This window comes from Colias eurytheme, chromosome 7, assembly GCF_061535395.1.
Source record: "Colias eurytheme isolate Ceu_HAF_F1 chromosome 7, ilColEury1 Martin Lab GWU primary, whole genome shotgun sequence".
Classification (NCBI taxonomy): domain Eukaryota; kingdom Metazoa; phylum Arthropoda; class Insecta; order Lepidoptera; family Pieridae; genus Colias; species Colias eurytheme.
Window position 1 is genome coordinate 1,926,813 of NC_142986.1, and position 9,345 is coordinate 1,936,157.

At 33.2% G+C, this 9,345-nt stretch overlaps 1 non-coding gene across 1 annotated transcript; it reads left to right on the top strand.

Annotated features, from left to right (window-relative positions):
* Window positions 1-1,990: 1,990 nt before the first annotated feature.
* Window positions 1,991-2,063, top strand: TRNAR-CCU (transfer RNA arginine (anticodon CCU)). Its single transcript has one exon. It is a non-coding gene; the product is annotated as a tRNA-Arg (tRNA).
* The last annotated feature ends 7,282 nt before the right edge of the window (window positions 2,064-9,345 follow it).

The window sequence follows — 9,345 nt, forward strand, 5'->3', positions numbered from 1 at the left end:
TATATTTGAAGGTTTATAATTATTGTAATATCCGCCCACAAATTCGTCTGCCTAGTCAAAACCATAATCTATTTGAACGCGCTAATCTCGGGAAGTACTGGTCCGATTTGAAAAATTCTTTCAGTGTTAGATAGTTCATTTATCGAGGAAGGCTATAGGCTATGGATCATCACGCTACGACCAACAGGAGTGGAGCCAAGGGGGTGAAACCGCGTTCACACGTAAGTAAAATGTACCTTTTGAATATATATATCTTTAGTAGGTATACATATTATAACATTTTAAAAGAATCAATTAATGGGCATTGAAACTTTCTGGCATATCAACCCGGCCGCCATTTTGATTTTTTTTCAAAATCGCGGCGCACGATTAAAGTTGTATGCATGGATAGAGGATACATAGACAAACAAAAAATGTCTAATAACATAGTACCCTAAAGCGTCACATTACCGAGATATTTGGAGATAAATATTCACTTATGAGTACAACGACAAACACTAAAAATTGACTTATTACGTGTCTATATGCATAATATTATCTCCAAATAATCACTCCCAGGTAGATTATTATTAATTAACAGTTTATTGGAAGAAAGTAGGTACATTCATTACATAAAAACATACATAGGTACATTACATAAAAATGTAAGTAATGTAATGAATACCTAATTTCTTCCTGTAATAATAATAATCTACCTGGGAGTGATTATTTGGAGATAATATTATGCATATAGACACGTAATAAGTCTATTTTTAGTGTTTGTCGTTGTACTCATAAGTGAATATTTACCTCCAAATATCTCGGTAATGTGACGCTTTAGGGTACTATGTTATGAGACATTTTTTGTTCGTCTATGTGTCCTCTATCCATACATACCACTTTAATCGTGCGCCGCGATTTTGAAAAAAAATCAAAATGGCGGCAGGTCGATATGCCAGCGTCCATACAAAAAGTTTCAAACCCCTTTGTTTCATCTGCATTTAAAATTTAAAACCTATCAGATTAAGTGAAAAAAAAATTTACATTTTCAGACTTATTATTAATCTATATTAAACATCCGTAAGCAGTTTCACCAACTGTGAAAGAGAATAGTAGACTGTAGTAATTCTACAATGAGTCATAAACTGTTTTTATTTGCGACTATAAAAGCGAGCAGCACCCACGTGCTCCATATCTTATGTTAATTCTCGGAAATTCTTGATTCGCAAATTCATATAATTTTCACATAATTTTCGTATATATTTTTTTGATATTTTTAAGATAAACGTTATCATTAAAGATAAGTATGTGAATAGTAATAATAGAAAACATTTTTTGTTAATTAATTTCATATGCCTTTAAAAGACAGGAAAAACTTAAGCTGAATAAGAAACATGACGGAAACGAAGAAGCAGAATAAATTGTGAAATTTCTACAGGAGCGCACCGTAAGCAATTAGCAAGGTTTCGTCCAAGAAACATAGATACTGGATAGCGCATTATATGTATAAGACCATAGATTATTTCATAAACCATAACAAAGATTATTTCATAAACCATAACCTACACAATACACTCTTCTATAGACAACATAATATTTTTTAAAGGTTAATCAATCTCTATCGGTGAATTTACATCAAACGAGCGAATGCTCATTCTAAACCCACTAAGTCAAATTATTTTAGTGTAAACAGGCGTACAGCATTCTTTCGTTGTTCTTAGTGCGTTCGAAAAGATTCTATGCAACACCAAATATGAGTTTTCGTTTACACAGTACCTAATCACTAAAGAATGCTCTTGAGAGAGCTAGAGCCTAGAGAGCTCTATCCCTATTTTTGTGTAGAATGATATTTAATGTAATGTATGTCCCAATCTTGGGTCCCAATGTTATAGCTATCACGCCTTTATCATGTAATCTTAATTATTATTATGGAAGCAGTTTTTTTATAAAGGTACTTGAAACAGTTCGTAAGTTATACAAAATATAAACAAATTTCGCAGCTCTACCATAAGCCCCTGTGGCCTAATGGATAAGGCATCGGCCTCCTAAGCCGGGGATTGTGGGTTCGAGTCCCACCAGGGGTAATTAAAGAACATTTTTTATAATAATATGATCTTTTTCGAATTGATGTTTTCCAATTTTTTTGTTTATAGTTGGGTCGGCTAAGATCGGACGTATTTGCCAAAAATTTTACGTACTGTATTTTTTATTTTATTTCTCATGATTCGATGTCGTTTTTCTGTTGCGGTCAACTGTAAATTGATGACAAAAAAATATTGTTTAATTTTTTGGTTTGCGTAGATGCTATCTATCTAAGCAAATTAAGAGCCTAAAAAGTAGACTTTTTTCGACTTACCATAGTGAAGAAAATAACAGTTCGGCCGAAGATCGGACTATGTAGTATCTTCACTTCTATGCGTTTAATAATAAAGTTCACATTAGGAAACCATCTGGACTTACGTCCATACATTGAGCATCAATGATTGGGTCAGGAAATTCCTCTAAAAATTGGACAAAGAAGTTTGCCTGGCCGGCCGCAAAGTGAAGAGAGGGGCAGAACAAAATGGCGGATCTAGTAGTGTTGGCAGCAGTAGAGAATATTGCCTAGTTTGCAAGTTATTCCATGCATCCGATCTTATGTCACATCCGATCTTAGGCGACCCAACCTTAGATATTTTTTTTTTGTTTTTGTACCATTGTTTCATTCATTATTTTATTTTATAAAAAAAAATATATTTAAAATTATAACACTTCAAAATGGCTGTATGGACTACTAGATATCAAAGTAACCTTTACATCATCCAGTATCTTACATTCATGTGCAAGCACTCTATAATTAGGCAGTGTTAATTTTACGCAAAATTTGCCTACTCCGAAATGGCGGGGATTAATAATGATTTTTGTATAATAAATTTCTATTCTCATAACCTGACTTTTTGACATTAACGTCCTTAAGGTGGAATTAAGAACATTTGTTTGTTAATTCTTGCTTTAATTTGCATTATCTTGCTTCTAAAAACCTTTATCCTACTAATATTATAAATGCAAAAGTTTGCGAAGATGGATGTATGTGTAGGTGTGTATGTTTGTTACTCTTTCACGCAAATACTACCGCACCGATTACAATGAAATTTAGCGCACTTAGAGAGGGTAACTTGGATTAACACATAGGATGGGTTTTATTTCGGGAATCCTACGGGACCGGGAACTACACGGGTTTTTCTTTGAAAACGCGGGCGAAGCCGTGGGCGAAAAGCTAGTTATGTATGAATGTAAGGTTGTGTTTTCCTTATAAAAATTCTGTTGTTCGACTTAGGTATTCTACTAATATTAATATTAACTTAAATTTTAATAAAAAATGCTGTCTAGTCTAGAATATATTTATAACAGCTATGCTACGTTCTGCCTAATAAAGCAATAGTTCGCAGATGCTCTCCAATTTGGATTTTGATGGATTGTATGTACCTATATAGCTTACCTAAATAACTTCAACATATATTAGTCGATACGTATTATGGAAAATTAGTTTATAAGGCTAAATTTGATACATAGAATAGAATTATTGTGTCATGATGAGTAAATATAAAATATTTTATAGAAGGATTTCAGTTAAAACAAAGACTAAAATTTAGGAAATAGATTACATCTTCAATTACGTATATAAAGAATAAATAAAATGGTAGCTCATAAAACTTTTTAGAAACGAGAACGTCAAGTCAAAACAATGGTAAACCAAAAAATTGCTTTATTTCCCTACCCTCAACGTTATAGGAAGCACGCCTCCACCTAATTCCCCATTAATCTCATAAAAAACTTTCGAGGGCCGTAAACTACTAAATCACCACACATAGTGACCGTTAAGGCGGGGCGCATAAAAAATTTAACGACATTTTCCTTGTAATCCCGAAATAAAGGTGACAAAAACAAATCCGCGCTGACCTGAATCGGTGCACAATTGACCGTCCATAAAAAGGGTGGGAACAGGGAATGTATGAAAGGGAATACGTGAAACAAACATAATATAGTGGGCGCGAAGGCTTTTTTTCATTGAATTGGTAAATTCCGAGGCGAGCATTGTTGTGAATACGAAGTTTGTAAATGTTTTGAGTATGTAAGCTTTGTGTTTCACACGAATTTGTAAACTGGTGGAATCTTCGAGAAATTCGGTGTTTCTCAACTGTATTATGTTGTAGCTGTAGATTTGAAATGGTACACCGTACATGTAAACTGTAGTAAACGCATAATGCTCGAAGATCCAGTAGCCTTTAACAAACCCCTTTTCCTACTTCGTTATTCTAATTCTAAACCAAATAATTATTCATTTTTTTTTTCATTTTCAAATATTACCTGGGTGCATAACAAAAATAACCATTTCAATACAAGTACTTTAAAAAGGCAATTTTTTTGGAAATCCGAATGTTACAATACTACTTTTTTGTGGCGGTTAATGGTTTAGTCGTGTTAGCTAAATACTGCATCAGTTTAAACGTAACAAATCAAATTGGATGTTTTTTTGCTGCAATAAATTACACTTTGTTTCAACAAGCTGTGTTTAAATAACGTAAATGCTTCTTTCTTTTTAAAATCTTTCTAGTGTATATTCATTAAAAGGCACTAAAGTAGTATTATAAATAGTATATAAGTTAGTAGTAGTATTATAAGTAGTATTATAAAATATGGTATAATTAATGATTAATATCCACTAATTATTAGTTGTAATGTCTTCTTTCTAATATGTATTCGTATATTCGTCCATGCTCCATGGTGAGTGTCCTCTGAAAATTATTAATGTCTTGCTTTTATTCGACGACGCGGTTGGCGCAGTGGTAAAGTAACTGCCTACTGAGCCGACGGTCCCGGGTTCGATCCCCGGTCAGGGCAAATATTTGTGTGATGAACTCAATTATTTGTTCTTGGGTCTGGGTGTTATTATCTATATATGTATTTATAATATTATATTTATCGTCGCCTAGTACCCACAACACAAGCCTTAGTTGAGCTTACTGTGGGACTAGGTCGATTTGTGTAATAATGTCCTATAATATTTATTTATTTAAAATAACTAATTCAACTAGTAAGTCAATATAAACCGCTCTGATCACTTTGCATAACAACCATATTACTTATAGGAGAAAGTAATAACATTATTCGATACTCGCTAATAACTCAACAAGATGTAAACACTCCTAATAAACGTGATATTGTAAACAATTCGTAACTCCATACCAATTACCAGCCCTTCAAAGGAAACTAAAGTCAGTATTAAAGTATATAACAAAACGCCAAGCAATTGCCGTTCCGTAATTGAAAACGCTACATCATCTCAAAATTTCTTTGTTAGGGTATAAGTGATTGTCGAATATAAAGCCAGCATTCAGGATACTTATTGAATTATAAACAATACCAAGTAAGTAAACTTTGAGACGCTCTCTGAATAAACGGTAAACATTAAGAGCTACGATTTGAATAATTAAATTTATAGAATTCCACTCAGTACTGAAACTCTTTAATTAAGGGTTGGAACAAAGGGTGGAAAAATGCGCGGTATTATGTAGGTATCTAAATAATTCTCTAGGGAAGTGATGACTGTATAAGGGTGCTTTTACACCAATGATGTGCGAGGATGTGTAGCGAGGAATGTGTTTGTAAATAACCAGTGTCGCTTCAAACGCTAAACGCTGCAAACTTCAAACTAAATGAAGCGATGTGATTGGTTATTTACAAACACATTCTTAGCTATAAATCCTCCCACAATACTAGTGAAAAAGCACCCTAAAGGATGTTTTTTCGATGTTGACTGTACCAACATAATTACGTTTGTTGCAAACAAACTATGAGCAAATGACAATATGTTTCTTTATAACGTGTTGTTTCAAGCAATTGCGTAGAACAAGCAATTCTCACAGGAAATTGATGTTAAGCAAATGTAAATAGTTTTTGTTGTGAACAATTAAAGCGAGCGATAATATAAGTCAATTAGTTATGGTAACGTAATAATCATCATCATCATCATCATCATCATCATCATCATCAGCCCATATATGTTCCCACTGCTGGGACACGGGCCTCCTATGAGGGTACAGGCCATAATCCACCACGCTGGCCAAGTGCGGGTTGGCGGATGACACATATCGCCGAACTTTTGATTCTTCGACATGTCGGTTTCCTCACGATGTTTTCCTTCACCGTTCGAGCAGTGGTGATGTTACAACATGCGCAGATAAATTGAAAAATCAATTTATTTCCTGCGCGCTCGCCCGGTCTCGAACCCCGGACTTATCGATTCGAAGTCCGAGGTCTCACCACTGAGCCACCACTGCTCTCAACGTAATAATATTAGTATAAAAACTTCCTTTACATTTTAAGTACTTATATATTTTTAAGGGTAAACACTGTCTTATTAATCATGCTTATCAAATTAAACGTAAAAAGTAATTAAAAACACTTCATTATAACTAACAAGTCTTTTTTTATGTTTTATCTAAATATTAATGTATTATCACTTTCACAGTTGCGCGGTTAACCAAAGATGCCTTGTGATTATCCAGGAGAAACATTTTAACAAAAACCTCTAAGCAAAAAATACGATAACAATATTTTGCGTGGAATAAATCTTTATAATATTGCAATGAAACTAGTCACCACGGAAATATATTGAACATTATCAGAGGGCTTAAGTTACACTGGCTGTCAAAGCAATATTGCTACAAGAAAAGAGGAACAAAAATACGCGAGTGTGGTCTAAGTTATAGGATTATAATATTTTATTTTAAAGTGAATTAGAAAAATTTCGTCACAAGGGACAGCCATGTAATATGATTGAATAGAAAATACTTATCTCACAAATCATTAATATGTGAAAGAAGCTATGAAATGAATGATTTAAATTAATTAATATGCGCAACTTTAAAAGTTTCAAGATTTCGCTCTAAAAGCATATCATGTAATTATTATTTTGTCCAACTCCGGTTTGGCACAAAAAAAGTCAAGTAGTTTAAGGCATCATGCAGATTGAGGTAGAATAGTTTATCAGCTGAAAAAGAGATACCTACCTATAATAGCGTACAAGTAAGTGTCCATGTCAAATTAAGTCCACTTATTCCCTTTTAAAGCATTGTTTTTCACAGTCCTACGCTCACGCGTGAACTAATGTAGATTCTACTGAGGCGGAGGAATCGTATTCTACAAACAATATTTATACGTGAAATTTAATGACCATTGTAGTGTAGTTTACGCTTACGCGTTTAGGCTTTTACGCTTAAACCTATTAAATCATTGTTCTATCACCGAACCTTCATAAGTGTACAAAGTTTCAATTAATCGGTCATAGTGGGTTAAAATAAAAAAAAAGAGTCGATTTCATACAAACCTGCAGGCGAAGCTTATAAAAGTATGTTAAAAACGCTTCGCCTATAACTTGGCCCCGCTCTAACACATTTTTACGATGTATTCAAATGAAATCCACGACCTCAAGACTGGGAACTGTCATTAGTGCTGCAAAATGAAACGAGGAACGGTGACTCGCAGTTTTATAGCACTGCATATTCCTTATAAGTTCGGCTTTTGCTTTGTTCAGTGTTTTGTATGCACTTTTTAATTAAATGCTAAACTGGCTGAGTGGAGGAAGCTTATGATTATTTAGAGTGAACGGTTCTTAACAATTCGGTCACGAGTGGCTGAGTTGGTCAGGCAATCGCCCCGGAATGGCGCGACGGGATGCGGGTTCGAGTCCCGCCTCGTGATCGATTTTTTTTCTATTCTTTATAAATTTATATTTATAAAGCATTTGAGTGCCATAAAACCAAAATATCAATTTCGAGATTTATTAAAGTTTTTTATTATTCGGAAATTTTTTATAAAGATAAATAAAAAAGTATTCTTTACCTGATCCATATACATGGGAAAACATTAATAAATATTTAGTGGAATAGCATTCAAATGCATTATAAATGAGAAATTCTTTAAAAATATAAATAAACAATCACCAGGCCGGATTCGAATCCATACGTAAATATATTATTTTATTACCATAATTTAATATTAATAATATAATGTGCTGTTTATAGAATTATTAAAACATCATGCGTCTGTATAGAAATCCATACTAATATTATAAATGCGAAAGTAACTCTGTCTGTCTGTCTGTTACTCAATCACGCCTTAACTACTGAACCAATTTGCATGAAATTTGGTATAAAGATATTTTGATACCCGAGGAAGGACATAGGATAGGTTTTATCCCGGAAATCCTACTGGAACGGGTTTTTCTTTGAAAACGCGGGCGAAGCCGTGGGCGGAAAGCTAGTATAGTTATGTATTCAAAATGTTGTTACTCTATTTCAATTAAACAGCTAGTTATCTAATAAACAAGGTATAATTAGTCATTGTTTACGTTAATTATACATCGCAATTGTTTATGTAAACGCAATTTAATCTTCTTATATATAAAAATGAATCGCAAAATGTGTTGGTAAGCGCATAACTCGAGAACGGCTGAACCGATTTCGATAATTCTTTTTTTATTATATTCCTTGAAATATGAGGATGGTTCTTATGTAGAGAAAACGTAAATATTATGTACCACGGGCGAAGCCGGGGCGGACCGCTAGTTACTTCTATATTTCAATAATTAACAATAATAATTAATGAAATGAAATGAAATAAATTTATTTGTCCTTTTTATGTTTTACAATTAATGTACGACAAATGATCGAAGGTTCCACAAAATGAATTTAACGTGATAAAAAGGTATTTATTTTTATAAATGTAAGTAGTACATGTACCTAAGCTACAGAAAGTAATGTTTATTTTAAATGACAATTAGCAGTTTTTTTTATTGTATAATATGAAGTTATATATAAATAATAAATAATTTTAATGTTTCATCTACTTATAAAATTTGTTTTGACTACAACCTACACGAAATCTAAATTCACTTAATATTTATATTTCATAGTAAAATTAGTAGGTAATGGTTAGGGAGCCAGGTGCAAATTTGGTTAACTATTTCCTCTCAAGAGATAATTCGTCAGACGCATGAGAGTATAGTATTATAAAGCCTCGTGAACGTCAGCTGGCGCTCGGTTGGGGGGATAAGCGGTTGTAGCCTCCCACGCACATAGGAAAAAAATACATTCATTCATTCATTTCCTCTCAGCTAAAAATTTGTCAAATTGTAGCTAACCCAATATCTCAACGAAAAAAAATAGTCAGCTGGTTACAACATGGTGTATTATACGTCAGCTGGTGTCTCGAACATGAAAGTTAAATTTAAAGAAAAATTTATTTTCCGTTATTTCCTCTCAAACAAAAATTTACCTGATGATAGCTTATATGTAACTGTGGATAAATATATATGTCAGCTGG